The sequence below is a fragment of the Ranitomeya imitator genome, chromosome 2 (genome assembly GCF_032444005.1).
Source record: "Ranitomeya imitator isolate aRanImi1 chromosome 2, aRanImi1.pri, whole genome shotgun sequence".
NCBI classification, from domain to species: domain Eukaryota; kingdom Metazoa; phylum Chordata; class Amphibia; order Anura; family Dendrobatidae; genus Ranitomeya; species Ranitomeya imitator.
In genome coordinates, this window is record NC_091283.1 from 389,562,419 (window position 1) to 389,578,078 (window position 15,660).

General features: G+C 43.8%; 1 pseudogene; it reads left to right on the plus strand.

Moving 5' to 3' along the window:
* LOC138666650 (zinc finger protein 665-like) overlaps positions 1 to 7,246 on the plus strand; it is a 106,227-nt pseudogene extending 98,981 nt beyond the window's left edge.
* Positions 7,247 to 15,660: the final 8,414 nt, after the last annotated feature.

The following is a 15,660-nucleotide window of genomic DNA, read 5'->3' on the forward strand; positions in this document are numbered from 1 at the left end:
CAGCTTACATATAGCAGTATTCGGCATGTTGAAGCAAGGAACTTTTGTGGCCACACGTGTGAATAATCCAAGGCCAAAAGAGAAATGGTTCCCGCTTAATAAAATACATTTTTTTCTAACATGGTAAAATTAATTAGGTTACAAAGTCAAGTCATGATCCATAGTAGCACCGTGTTTCAAACACCAACAAACGTCCTGTATAAAGCTGATAAAGGACGCTTGTTGGCATTTGAAATGCGTTGCTACTATGGATCATGATGTTACTTTGTAACCTGATTTTACCATATTAAAATAAAACGGATTTTATGAAGCGGGAACCATTTCCCTTTTGGCCTTGGATAACTATACTGACCACAGTGGTTTAGAGAAACACGACACTCGAGAATTGTGGTGCTGTTGGTGCCCATGTCAGGTATCCAACCCGTCAATATAAAATATAATAAACTTTGCTCCATCGGCTTTGCTCCATCGCTGCTCCACGGACTGCGGTTCTCAGCGCTCTTCTATTGCAACGTCGTTGCCTCTACCCTTAGCGCTTTATGTGCCATGCGGTACCAAGTAGCAGTTCAGTTTGCACATAAGGTTGTTCCTTCATATCCAGCTTATGTTTAGAATTGATCTGATGAAGGTCCTATGCCGGACCGAAAACGTTCATAACATTTTTTTTGGATGCATAATAAAAGGAACCTCTGCTTTTCAAGTACCGAGTGCCAAGTTCGTTATATTTTATACTGACCACATTATTATTAACTGAAAGATCCAGGAAAATAGATAAATTCCAGCTCCAGCAGTTAAAGGTACTCAAAACCACATTCAAGAAGTTTATTAACCCTTCAGGTGCTTCACATGAATTTTTGGAATGTGGAAGGAAAAAAGAAACATTTACTTTTCTTTCACAAAAATTTTCCTTTAGACCTAATTTGTTTTTACTTTTGCAAGGGTAACAGGAGAAAATGCACCATACATTTTGTTGTGTAAGTTCTCCTGAGCATGTCTATACCCAATATGTGGAAGAAAACAACTGTTTGGGTGCACGGCAGGGCTTGGAAGGGAAGGAGCGCCATTTGACTTTTTGAATACAAAATTTGATGAAATAATTAGCAGACGCCATGTCCCATTTAAAGAGCCCCTCATGTGCCTAAACAATGGAAACCCCCCACATTCGACACCATTTTGGAAATTAGACCCCGTTGGGACATTATCTAGATGTGTATTGAGCACCTTGAACCACCAGGTGCTTCACAGAAGTTTATAAAGTTAAGCTGTGAAAATAAAAAAAATCTAATTTTTCCTCAAAAATTTTTTTTTAGCTACGAATTTTGTATTTTCACAAGGGCAACAGGAGAAATTGGACAACAAAGTTTGTTGTGCAATTTCTCCTGAGTTCATCGATACCACATATGGCACCAGAATGTGTCCCACAATTTATGCTGAATGTAGAAATACTCCATATGTGGCTATATAGTACTACTTTGCCACCATACGGAGTGATTCGTGAGTGACAGAGCGCTATTTGCCTCCTGGAGAACAGATTTTCCTAGATTAGTTTGTGGATTCCATATAAAGAGCCCCTAAGTGCCAGAAAAGCAGAATTCCCCCCTCAACTGATCCCATTTTGGAAATTATAACCCTTTCGGAATTTATCTACAGATGTAGTGACAATTTTGACTCCATGGGTGTTTTCCAGAAACAAGCAGCAGTGGATGTTGCCAAGTGAAAATTGCAAACTGCTGTTGAAGTGACAAGTACGCTGTAGTGACCAGTACATTATGTCCAGCTTGCACTTCTGGAAGTATGCACCTATAAATTAGCAGATTCTCATCACTACAGAAATGCCAAACATGTGGGCGCTATATGTGGTTTAGGCATACTGGAGCTCAGAAGGGAGTGGGCATTTTGATTTGGAAGAGGAGAATTGTCTGCATTTCTTTTGGCAGGTGAGGAGCCATTTCGCTTTTCCAGAGCCTTTGTGCTACCAGTACCGTGGAAGCACCCTATATTTTCATTAACAGATGACAGATCTGAGTGGGGACTTGCTCTTTTTGTGGATTAAGTGTAAGCTTTTATTGGGAACATTTTGTATAACGTTTGGGATCACAGTTATCCACGCTGAGCATTTACTTTGGGGTTTCCATCTAAATCTCTGAGTGACATGACAGATGAAACCCCCAATGGATCCATTCACTATAGTGAGGCAGCAGGGTTACTCTGGACTCTGTCTGGCCTTTGTTTTGCGGTGTCCTTCTTTTCAGAGGTGCACAAAACTGTAACCGACGGCAGTTTTATGCAATCCTAAAAAGATGGATGCCGCCGGATCGCAGGTCAGACGACGTCCACAGTGCCTCCATCTGCCTCATTATAGGGAATCTTCTGCCGGCGGTTCTGTCTGAATCACATATTTCAGAGATGTGCACGGAAACTCCAGTGTAAGCGCTCAGTACAGAGCTCAGGATAAATGTGAGCTGAGCCTTACTGCGATCTTTGGGAGGCAGAATGAAAAAATCAACAGCATGTGAAGAATTGGTTTTCTTTTTTATGCCGATCCTTGTGCAGTATTAATGACTAGGCGACTTTATTCTTCGGGTCGGTGAGATTACAGCGATACCAGATTTATATCGGGTTTCTATGTTTGGCTGCTGTCACACACTAAAAGATGCTTTGTATTGCAAAAACTAGTTTTTGCATCATCATATTTTGAGAGGTATAATTTTTTTATATTTCGGCCAACAGAGTCATATGATGGCTTTTGCGGGACGAGCTGACGTTTCTATTGGCACCATTTTCGGGCACGTGACATTTTTTGATTGCTTTCTATTCCAATTTTTGGGAGACAGAATGAACAAAAAACAAAAACAAAAAATTCAGGAATTGTTTTTTAAAAACATCTTTGCTAGCACAAATCGTGGGCTTTGCTGCAGGGTGTCAGCTGTCACATACAGCTGACACCCGCAGGCGATCGCCGTGGCACTCAGCGTGAGGCCATGGCGATCGTGCCACCATACTAGTACTGCTGTGGGCACAATTGCACCTCCCACTGAGTAGTACAGCAGAGGTCTCGAAGGGATTAATGGTCTTGTTGCTGAAAAATTTTATATTCTGTCTTTATGTTAATGATTTCTTCCAGGCTCCTGGGCATGCAGTGCCTGGAAGAAATCCCTGCTCCCTTTCCACATTACAATACTACCCCCCTCCCATGCACATCAGTTATGGCCTCGGAAGACGCCGGAGACTTCCGCTCCAGTGAACTCTGGTGTGAACTACGATAAGGTGCTGTCACGACACAGCTGTCGGGTGACCTGAGACCATAGGCTCCTTCCCTGTCCCTAAACTCAAGGGGGCACCCTAGCTTGCCCTACTCCCCGGTATACTTCTGAAGGTAAAGATGCCGGGGCATCCACCCTTGCCTTATGTGCTGAGCTAGCCCTCCATCTGTTCTCTTCCCCCACCCATGGAAGAGGGGCGCTACTGTGCACTGTAGTACACCAACCCGACAACACAAACAAGGGTTAACAGAAAACTCCAGGCATACAAAATATTCACTCACATATAACAGAGGAATGCACTGGGGTGTGGAATAAACCAAAGAGAAGGATAGGGGTTACCACACATACAAACCAAGCAACAGTCACAGATTACTCCTCCAACTCTCCTTCTCATATAAACTCCTCTTCCTCTGTTAGCCATGCAGCAAATGCTTGCTCTGACAAGGATTTGTATCAGAGCCCAGATTTTAAAGGGAAAAGGAGTGGCTAACCGAGCTCCAGGGATTTCCAACATGGCCAATTAATCCCTGTTCTGCCAGAAGAAATAAACACATCTAAAATGAAGAAGTGCTTCTTCTCAGCGCTGGAGTAGGAGCTATCAGTCGTTGCGGTCTTCTGGCTCCACACGTTTGTGGTAACCCCGTGATTGGTGCTCTCTCCACTTCCTCCCTGCCTCGCTATATACATATGGTTCCATGCGATGACTATGCAGGGAGGAAGAGGGGAGAGCACCTTATTGCCGCACACGCCGGAGGTCACAGTGACTTGCTGGCGGCTGTGCAAAAGATCCCAAAATGCAGTGCCCATTGAAGTATTACAGACAGGACTATCTTAACATTTCTATTACCTGTATTCCCATATTAATAGGTCATATACGTCCCTGGGCGTGACAGATTCCCTTTAAATTTGCGTGAAGTGCATCCCACATACATCTTACAGCTGGGTGATACAATTTTACCAATGATGGTTGCTCCTTTCACTACAATGGAACATCCCTTTTCCAAAATTGAATACAGAATGGAATTCTCATACGAGATGGGTAAAAGTTTGTAAATAGTGGATGTAATACAATCAAATTGAGGACGGTATTGTATGGATAAGACGGGTTTAGTTGGATTGGCAATATTTCGGTATTTTTTTTCCCATCAAATGTTCCCTGTTTTTATTTTGGACCATTTCGGATGCTCTGTTTAAGTCCAATTAGGGTATCCCCTTTTTATGAATCTAGACAGCGATTCCCAATTTCTCTATTTAGGCTGGTTTTATTGCTGCAGTTTTTTCATCCTAGTGAAGGTTTCCTATTGGGATACCCTGGATAGTGTGTTGGGGATGACTGCTATGGCCATATAACATAGTAATACCCATAACTGGTTTACTTTAAGTTGCTGTAGAAATAATTTTATTAGGAATGACAGTTAGCTGTAAATCAAGAAAGGAAATTTGCGTTGCATGAGAAGGGAACGTGAATTTTAGATTGTACTCATTTCTGTTAATGTATTTAATAAATTCAATTATGGCAGATACAAAGCTCCACTATATGAAGAGGAGGCCGTCTATGTATGTGCCATACCAAATAATAATAATAATTTTTATTTATATAGCGCCAACATATTCCGCAGCGCTTTACAACTTATAGAGGGGACTTGTACAGACAATAGACATTACAGAATAACAGAAATCACAGTTCAAAACAGATACCAGAAGGAGTGAGGGCCCTGTTCGCAAGCTTACAAACTATGAGGAAAAGGGGAGACACGAGAGGTGGATGGTAACAATTGCTTTCATTGTTCGGACCAGCCATAGTGTAAGGCTCGGGTGTTCATGTAAAGCTGCATGAACCAGTTAACAGCCTAAGTTGTATGTAACAGTACAGACACAGAGGGCTATTAACTGCATAAAGTGTATGAGAACATGATGCGAGGAACATGATTATGGTTTTTTTTTGATAGGCCATACAGGGATAGGCCAGTCTGAACAAATTAGTTTTTATGACACACTTAAAACTGTGGGGAAATCAATCAATTGTGATGGAAAAGATTGGAAGTAGAGTACAGAAATTGGCAAATGTGGGAGAATATTTAGCCCCAATTGACACGCCTTTACACTGAAAATAATGAGTGTTCAAATTAAAAAAAAAAAAAATTGTGTCATATGAAAATAGATAAAAAATGTCTGCATTTCAATAATGAAAATTCGAGGGATTTAATTGCAACAGCATGTGGTAAAGATGTGTATAGCGATATAACATCACAACTAAGCCATGAAAATTCACTAGACCAAGTCTTGTTATTCAACATTTTAGAAAATTTTGCTGAATCCTTAAAAAAAAAACAGGGTTTTTTTTCACCAGTGGCTGAAGGGCCGTGTCAAGTCATTCACTTAGGTGTTCTGTTACTGACCCAATCCCAGATATGATGGGTCTTATGAGAGGAGCGACCTTGGCTTTGTGGATTTTGGGGAGGGCATATAGGATTGGCAAAACAGGGTGTTCTACTGAAAGGTATTCCACCTGTTTATCATTGAGAATTCCCAATGCAGACCATTTTTTTTAAGGATTCACAAACCTTCAAGCACACCTGTAAGGCTAAGTGATCTACAAAAAAAAACAGGGATTGGTAACTTTTTGCAGAGTACACTGCATACCTTTTCTAATGCCCCAGTGGCTTACATGACATATATAAGAATATGAAGGACTTGTTCTCCTATCTTGTTTCCACTGTTTAGTTACATTAAAAAAGATATACAAAACCTTACTTTTTCTTCAAAGTCATGACTTAACATGGCCAATCTTCTCTAATGTGCTTTGCTCATTATTAGAGTGCTTGTACATGCCAGAGAATGTATGACCTGAATCTACAGAGAATATGGCTGTAATAGAGATGTGAAAAGGACATAAACTGGTGGCCTAACACTATAATCTCAGTCCCTCTTTTACGGTCTATTGTCTTAATCTGTCAATAATTAAATTGTATCACAGTTTGCATGAAAATGCTATATTATAAATAGTAATATAATTCAAAAGGAAAATAATAAAATATTTTCTATTCTCAGCAGATGACTGTACCGGGAGCTTAGAGGAACATCTGATATTTTCAGATTTTGCAGCAGATAACCTTGGTATCACACTAGATGCTTGTGAAGAACATGTCACTATACCAGATCCACCTTGGAACCTTCTCAGAAAAAATCTGTCTCCTGATCCTTTTCAACAGGTCCTTTCTTCTGCTTCAACAAGGACAAATATGAAAAACAAAAGGAAGAGAAGGACTGTTGAGCATGAAATAGCTGACATAGGGCAGAAACCATTTTCATGTTTAGAATGTGGGAAATGTTTTAATTGGAAAGGAAATCTTGTTACACATTTGAGAATTCATACAGGGGAGAAGCCATTTTCATGTTCAGAATGTGGAAAACGTTTTGGTAATAAAGGCACACTTACAAATCATGAGAGAATTCACACAGTGGAGAGGGGGGAGAAGTCATTCTCTTGTATAGAATGTGGGAAACATTTTAATCGGAAAGAACAGATGGTTACACATCAGAGAATTCACACAGGAGAGAAGCCATTTTCTTGTTTAACATGTGGGAAATGTTTTACAGACAAGTCAAATCTTGCTTCACATCAGATAATTCACACAGGGGAGAAACCATATTCTTGTTCAGAATGTGGGAAATGTTTTAACAGAAAATCACAGCTTAGTAGACATGAGAGAATTCACACAGGGGAGAAGCCATATTCATGTTCAGAATGTGGGAAATGTTTTAATATGAAAGGAAATCTTGTTACACATCTGAAAACTCACACAAGACAGAAGCCATTTTCATGTTCAAAATGTGGGAAATGTTTTACTCAGAAAACAAATTTTGTTAAACATCAAAAAACTCACACAGGATAGAAACCATTTTCATGTTCAAATTGTGGGAAATGTTTTACTCAGAAAATAAATCTTGTTATACATCAGAAAACTCACACAATAAAGTAGTAATTTTCTTTAATTGGTTTATTGACAAAATGTAAAAGAAAATCAAAAGTTAAAGTAAAGTCTCCAAAAGAAAGCGAAACAATTTAGAAGAGTAAATGATTATTAAAAATGAGATGGAAAGCAAACATCTGAGGAGCAAGACCAGGAAGTCATACCTAAAGATCAAAGAAATGTGGTGAATGTTTCAAGCAAGAGTGGGCATGTTATGTTGAAAGACGTCATCAGGAACAAGCTTACTGAGCCAGAACAAATCAAGGAAAGACGGAGAGAGTACACGGAGCACCTCAACTAGGACAACTTGGTGATATGGGAAGAAATGGAGTCTGGAAATTATAGAGAGATGAACATCCTTAAAGGCAAAGTCATTGCGGCTATAAAGCACCTGGCTGTGACAATATTCCAATAGAGGAAATCGTATATACACCTAATTTAAAAAGATACAAACTTTATTCCTTATCTAAAACCTATCCTTAGGTGATACGTGCACATCAAAAAACACACTGTGCAAAAGAACACACAACAAGAACCTTGGGAGTTTGTGCTATACATAGTAACATAGTGTGACGATCTGACTGCACTCTGATGTAATCTGAGCGCAGTCCTATAGTGACCGTGAGAACGGAAGACTGATACAATCTGACTGCACTCTGATGAAATCTGAGCGCAGTCCAATAGTGACCAAGAGAACGGAAGACTGTGACAATCTGACTGCACTCTGATGAAATCTGAGCGCAGTCCAATAGTGACCGTGAGGACGGAAGAACCGGACAGAGAGTGGACCCTCTGGGTCACGGTACTGATACACCCAGGAACGAGCGAACCCGCGATGACAACCCCTATACAGGGATAGTTGGGGAGCAGGCCCGAGGGGAACAATACCGCAACAGCTGGCACCAAGAGGGACGGCTCTGGAAAGGACAGAAGGGACGAACCAAGGGAGACAGGCTGGGAAAACGGAGGGAAGACAGGAGGAGAATGAGCCTGAGAACATGGACCAGACTGGAGCAGAAAAGGATCTGAACCAGACAGGGCCAAACGAAGGTACAAACTGCACACAACAATCAGGCACCTCCATTATGGAGGCGAGGCCTGATATAGCCCAAAGAAGTAACTGATTGGAGGAGACAGGAGCAGGGAGGGTCCGAAATGGTTAACTGGAGGAAGAAGTGCACGCCCGCGTCCTAAGGCGCATGTGTGGAGCAGGTACAGGACGGGAGGGAAGAGGAGCGCGCACCCCACGCCGAAATCCCCGAGCAGCAGGAAGAGGACGTGGGGAACCGGTGCGACACTGAGGGCGGCGAGGAGAAATGGAGAGAGCGGGACTGATAGGAGAAGCGGCCGCAGCATCAGAGGAGGCCGGTATGACAGTACCCCCCCTCCTAAGACTCCCCCCTCCGAGACTGGCTGTGAATCTTCTCAGAATCCGTGGAGCATTAACGTTCTCCCTAGGCTCCCACGACCTCTCCTCAGGACCAAACCCCTTCCAATCAATAAGATAGAAGACCCTTCCTCTAACCCTCTTCATGGCCAGAATATCCTTTACTTCAAAATCATTGTCAATGCTAAAGGGCTGAGGGGAGTCCATGGGTGCAGGAGAGAATCGATTAAGAATGAGAGGTTTCAAGAGCGAGACATGGAAGACGTTAGGGACTCGGAGAGAAGCCGGCAATCTCAATCTATAGGCCACGTTGTTAATACGTCCCAAAATCTCGAAGGGACCGATGTATTGAGGACCCAACTTGTAGGAAGGAATCTTCAAGCGAATGTGTTTAGTCGAAAGCCAGACCTTGTCACCAGGATGATACGGTGGAAGATCCCTCCTCCTTTTGTCGGCGTGTCTCTTCATCTGGGCTGCAGTCCGAACGAGAGCCTCCTTGGTCTCTCTCCAAATTTGGGAAAATTCAGAAGAAAAGGCGTCTGCTGCAGGCACTCCAGAAGGGGAAGACATAGGAAGAGGTATTCCCGGGTTCAGACCAGAAACCACAAAGAATGGAGATTTAGAAGTTGCCCCACTAGGATGATTATTATGGGCAAACTCAGCCCAAGGAAGAAGAGTTACCCAGTCATCATGATGAGCGTTGGTAAAATTGCGGAGGTAGGAGGTCAAGACTTGATTTATCCGTTCCACTTGCCCGTTGGTCTGAGGATGATAGGCGGAGGAGAAATCCAGCGAAATGCCCAAGAGCTTACAAAGTGCTCTCCAGAACTTGGAGGTAAATTGGACCCCTCAATCCGACACAATTCGCTGAGGAAGTCCATGTAATCTGAAGATCTGATGGATGAAAATTCTTGCCAATTCTGGAGCCGAGGGTAATCCAGGCAATGGAACGAAATGGGCCATCTTGGAGAACCGATCCACCACCACCAGGATGGTTGTGCATCCAGAGGAACGAGGCAAATCTGTAACGAAATCCATAGCTATTTGTTGCCAAGGGGCCTTGGGAACGGGTAACGGATGCAGGAGACCGGAAGGTAGCCCTCTAGGTACTTTGTTTTTAGCACAAGTCGTGCAGGAGGCCACAAAATCCGAAGTATCTTGTCGGAGAGACGGCCACCAATAGTACCGGGAGAGAAGAGCGAGAGTCTTCTTGGTGCCGACATGTCCAGCAACTTTGGAAGAATGTCCCCAATGCAATACCTCTGTTCTCTTGTCACACGGGACAAAAGTTCTGCCAGGGGGAACAAAGAGGAGGTTAGAGAGAGCCACCATGATGATTTTGGCAGGATCAATAATATGTGAAGGACCTTCTTCTGTCTCGGGAGATTGCAAGGATCGGGAAAGTGCATCCGCTTTAGAATTCTTATCTCCGGGTCGAAAATGAAGCTTAAAATCAAAACGAGAAAAGAACAAAGACGATCTGGCCTGTCTGGAATTAAGTCTTTGGGCGGATTGAATGTAAGCCAAGTTTTTTGTGGTCTGTGAAAATTTTAAAGGGATGAATGGCCCCTTCCAAGAGATAACGCCACTCCTGTAGAGCCATCTTTATAGCAAGTAATTCTCGATCTCCAATTGAATAATTGCATTCCGCGGGCGAAAATGACTTCGAGAAGAACCCACAAGGAACCAGACGACTGGAGAGAGATCTTTGGGAGAGAGTTGCCCCAGCACCCGAAGAGGAGGCATCCACTTCAAGGATGAAAGGCCTGCTGGCCACAGGCCGATGAAGAACAGGAGCAGATGTGAAGGCCCTTTTTAGGGAGAGAAAGGCGTCTTCTGCCTCCGGAGGCCAAACATTGTGAACCGCTCCTTTCCGGGTAAGAGCGGCAAGAGGCTTGGTCACAGAAGAGAAATGCGGAATGAATTGTCTATAGTAGTTAGCGAAGCCCAAAAATCGTTGGATGGCCTTCACTCCAATAGGACGAGGCCACTTAAGTACAGCAGATAGTTTCTCAGGATCCATCTCCAACCCCATGTCAGAAATAATATATCCCAAGAAAGGCAAAGAAGTCTGTTCAAACAAACACTTCTCGATCTTTGCGTAGAGGCGATTCTCCCGAAGACGCTGTAGAACCAGACGCACACTTCTTCTGTGAGAGGACAAGTCGGGTGAAAAAATAAGGATGTCGTCAAGATATACCACCACACAAGAATACAGTAGATCACGGAAGATCTCATTTACAAATTCCTGGAAGACCGCTGGAGCGTTACAGAGACCAAAGGGCATGACCAGGTATTCATAGTGGCCATCCCGGGTGTTGAAGGCAGTCTTCCACTCGTCTCCAGCGCGAATTCGGATCAAATTATAGGCTCCGCGTAAATCTAGTTTGGAGAAAATTCGGGCTCCTCTCAGTCGGTCGAAGAGTTCAGGTATCAGCGGTAGGGGATACCTATTCTTGACTGTGATGGCATTCAGACCTCGGTAGTCTATACATGGCCGAAGGGATCCATCTTTCTTCCGGACGAAGAAAAAACCGGCTCCAGCTGGAGAAGAGGATTTCCGGATGAAACCCTTGGCTAAATTCTCTCGGATGTATTCTGACATGGCTAAGGTCTCTGCCGGAGATAACGGATAGGTTCTTCCCTTGGGAAGGGTAGATCCAGGAATTAACTTGATAGGGCAGTCATAGGCTCGGTGTGGAGGAAGAGACTCCGCCTCCTTTTTATCAAAGACATCGGCAAACGAGAGATAGGCAGAGGGAAGACTAGGAAGATTGACGGGTGCTTGGGGAAGACCTGGACGGGAGACGGACAGCAGACAACGTTCATGACAACCATGACCCCAGCGGAGTATCTCTCCAGAGCGCCAATCAAGAACTGGCTCGTGCGACCTGAGCCAGGGTAACATAGTAACATAGTTAGTAAGGCCGAAAAAAGACATTTGTCCATCCAGTTCAGCCTATATTCCATCATAATAAATCCCCAGATCTACGTCCTTCTACATAGTAACATAGTAACATAGTTAGTAAGGCCGAAAAAAGACATTTGTCCATCCAGTTCAGCCTATATTCCATCATAATAAATACCCAGATCTACGTCCTTCTACAGAACCTAATAATTGTATGATACAATATTGTTCTGCTCCAGGAAGACATCCAGGCCTCTCTTGAACCCCTCGACTGAGTTCGCCATCACCACCTCCTCAGGCAAGCAATTCCAGATTCTCACTGCCCTAACAGTAAAGAATCCTCTTCTATGTTGGTGGAAAAACCTTCTCTCCTCCAGACGCAAAGAATGCCCCCTTGTGCCCGTCACCTTCCTTGGTATAAACAGATCCTCAGCGAGATATTTGTATTGTCCCCTTATATACTTATACATGGTTATTAGATCGCCCCTCAGTCGTCTTTTTTCTAGACTAAATAATCCTAATTTCGCTAATCTATCTGGGTATTGTAGTTCTCCCATCCCCTTTATTAATTTTGTTGCCCTCCTTTGTACTCTCTCTAGTTCCATTATATCCTTCCTGAGCACCGGTGCCCAAAACTGGACACAGTACTCCATGTGCGGTCTAACTAGGGATTTGTACAGAGGCAGTATAATGCTCTCATCATGTGTATCCAGACCTCTTTTAATGCACCCCATGATCCTGTTTGCCTTGGTAGCTGCTGCCTGGCACTGGCTGCTCCAGGTAAGTTTATCATTAACTAGGATCCCCAAGTCCTTCTCCCTGTCAGATTTACCCAGTGGTTTCCCATTCAGTGTGTAATGGTGATATTGATTCCTTCTTCCCATGTGTATAACCTTACATTTATCATTGTTAAACCTCATCTGCCACCTTTCAGCCCAAGTTTCCAACTTATCCAGATCCATCTGTAGCAGAATACTATCTTCTCTTGTATTAACTGCTTTACATAGTTTTGTATCATCTGCAAATATCGATATTTTACTGTGTAAACCTTCTACCAGATCATTAATGAATATGTTGAAGAGAACAGGTCCCAATACTGACCCCTGCGGTACCCCACTGGTCACAGCGACCCAGTTAGAGACTATACCATTTATAACCACCCTCTGCTTTCTATCACTAAGCCAGTTACTAACCCATTTACACACATTTTCCCCCAGACCAAGCATTCTCATTTTGTGTACCAACCTCTTGTGCGGCACGGTATCAAACGCTTTGGAAAAATCGAGATATACCACGTCCAATGACTCACCGTGGTCCAGCCTATAGCTTACCTCTTCATAAAAACTGATTAGATTGGTTTGACAGGAGCGATTTCTCATAAACCCATGCTGATATGGAGTTAAACAGTTATTCTCATTGAGATAATCCAGAATAACATCCCTCAGAAACCCTTCAAATATTTTACCAACAATAGAGGTTAGACTTACTGGCCTATAATTTCCAGGTTCACTTTTAGAGCCCTTTTTGAATATTGGCACCACATTTGCTATGCGCCAGTCCTGCGGAACAGACCCTGTCGCTATAGAGTCCCTAAAAATAAGAAATAATGGTTTATCTATTACATTACTTAGTTCTCTTAGTACTCGTGGGTGTATGCCATCCGGACCTGGAGATTTATCTATTTTAATCTTATTTAGCCGGTTTCGCACCTCTTCTTGGGTTAGATTGGTGACCCTTAATATAGGGTTTTCATTGTTTCTTGGGATTTCACCTAGCATTTCATTTTCCACCGTGAATACCGTGGAGAAGAAGGTGTTTAATATATTAGCTTTTTCCTCGTCATCTACAACCATTCTTTCCTCACTATTTTTTAAGGGGCCTACATTTTCAGTTTTTATTCTTTTACTATTGATATAGTTGAAGAACAGTTTGGGATTAGTTTTACTCTCCTTAGCAATGTGCTTCTCTGTTTCCTTTTTGGCAGCTTTAATTAATTTTTTAGATAAAGTATTTTTCTCCCTATAGTTTTTTAGAGCTTCAATGATGCCATCCTGCTTTAGTAGTGCAAATGCTTTCTTTTTACTGTTAATTGCCTGTCTTACTTCTTTGTTTAGCCACATTGGGTTTTTCCTATTTCTAGTCCTTTTATTCCCACAAGGTATAAACCGCTTACAGTGCCTATTTAGGATGTTCTTAAACATTTCCCATTTATTATCTGTATTCTTATTTCTGAGGATATTGTCCCAGGGTAGACCCAAGAGCAGAGCGTGAGAAAGATTAGGCAGAACATAAAATGCTATCTTCTCCTGGTGTAGAGCTCCAATCTGCATGTCCAACTCGAGAGTGACCATCTTGATGGAAACAGGTAGGGGTCTGCCATCCACTGCAGAAATAAAACGCGGAGTCTCAAGAGTAACCACAGGTATCCGAAATTTGTTCACCTCCTCCTGCCGAATGAAATTACCAGCGGCACCTGAGTCCACATACGCTTCCACAGACCTACGCTCAAGACCTACAGAAATCAAAGCTGAAATAGTTAGGGGTAGAGAGGAATTTGAATCACCTAGGAAGGCCTCTCTTACCTGGCCTAGGTGGAGGAGTTTCCCGGCCTTTCTGGACAGGAACGCAAGAAATGATTTACCCCTCCGCAATAAAGACACAAGCCCTGCGCCAACCTCTCCTTGCGACGCTGCTCCGACAATCTAACTCGATCAACCTGCATAGGTTCAGGAGCGGAAGAAGCAGAGGACTTGACCGAGGAGGAACCAGGCACCCAATTAGTCCTAAAGGATCTCCTCTCCCTGACTAATTCTCGAGAGCGCTCCTGGAAACGTAAATCAATACGTGTGGCCAGGGATATAAGGTCTTCCAGGATAGTAGGGGTATCCCGACCTGCGAGCTCATCCTTAATCTTGGACGAGAGCCCTCTCCAAAAAGCCCCTACCAGTGCCTCGTTATTCCATCCAAGCTCAGAAGAAAGTGTCCGGAAACGGATGGCGTATTGTCCAACAGTAAGGTTCCCCTGTTGAAGATTAAAGAGGAATTCAGTGGTAGATGCCACCCGACCTGGCTCATCAAAGACCTTACGAAATGTGTCTAGAAAAATCTGTATACTGGCAACTACCGGGTCATCCCGCTCCCATAAGGGGTTAACCCAGGACAGAGCTTCTCCCTCGAGATGGGACACAATAAAGGCCACCTTAGCACGATCAGAGGGATATTGCTGGGGTAGGAGCTCGAAGTGTAGACGGCACTGGTTCAAAAAACCCCGACACAATTTGGGATCGCCGCTGTATCGAGGGGGCTTTCCCAAACGAGGAGGAGGAAGGGGTACAGGATCTCGATGAGAGGCAGAAGCAGCGGCGGCAGACTGAAGAGAGTGAAGGCGGTCGTCAACCGACGCCATGTAAGTAAGAATATGGGACTGGGTATCTCGCTGCTGTGCGAGCTCCTGCTGGAGTCCCACCAGCAGAGGGGCGTTACCAGGATCCGAAGTCTGTAGGGCGGTTAAACGAGAGTCCATAGACTTCATAACAGACATAATACGGGTCTGATTCTCCCGTAAGAACAACAACTCCTTCTGGGTTGCTGCGGAGGCACCAGCGGGGTCCATGGCCTGATTGTACTGTGATGATCTGACTGCACTCTGATGTAATCTGAGCGCAGTCCTATAGTGACCGTGAGAACGGAAGACTGATACAATCTGACTGCACTCTGATGAAATCTGAGCGCAGTCCAATAGTGACCGAGAGAACGGAAGACTGTGACAATCTGACTGCACTCTGATGAAATCTGAGCGCAGTCCAATAGTGACCGTGAGGACGGAAGAACCGGACAGAGAGTGGACCCTCTGGGTCACGGTACTGACACACCCAGGGACGAGCGAACCCGCGATGACAACCCCTATACAGGGATAGTTGGGGAGCAGGCCCGAGGGGAACAATACCGCAACAGCTGGCACCAAGAGGGACGGCTCTGGAAAGGACAGAAGGGACGAACCAAGGGAGACAGGCTGGGAAAACGGAGGGAAGACAGGAGGACAATGAGCCTGAGAACATGGACCAGACTGGAGCAGAAAAGGATCTGAACCAGACAGGGCCAAACGAAGGTACAAACTGCACACAACAA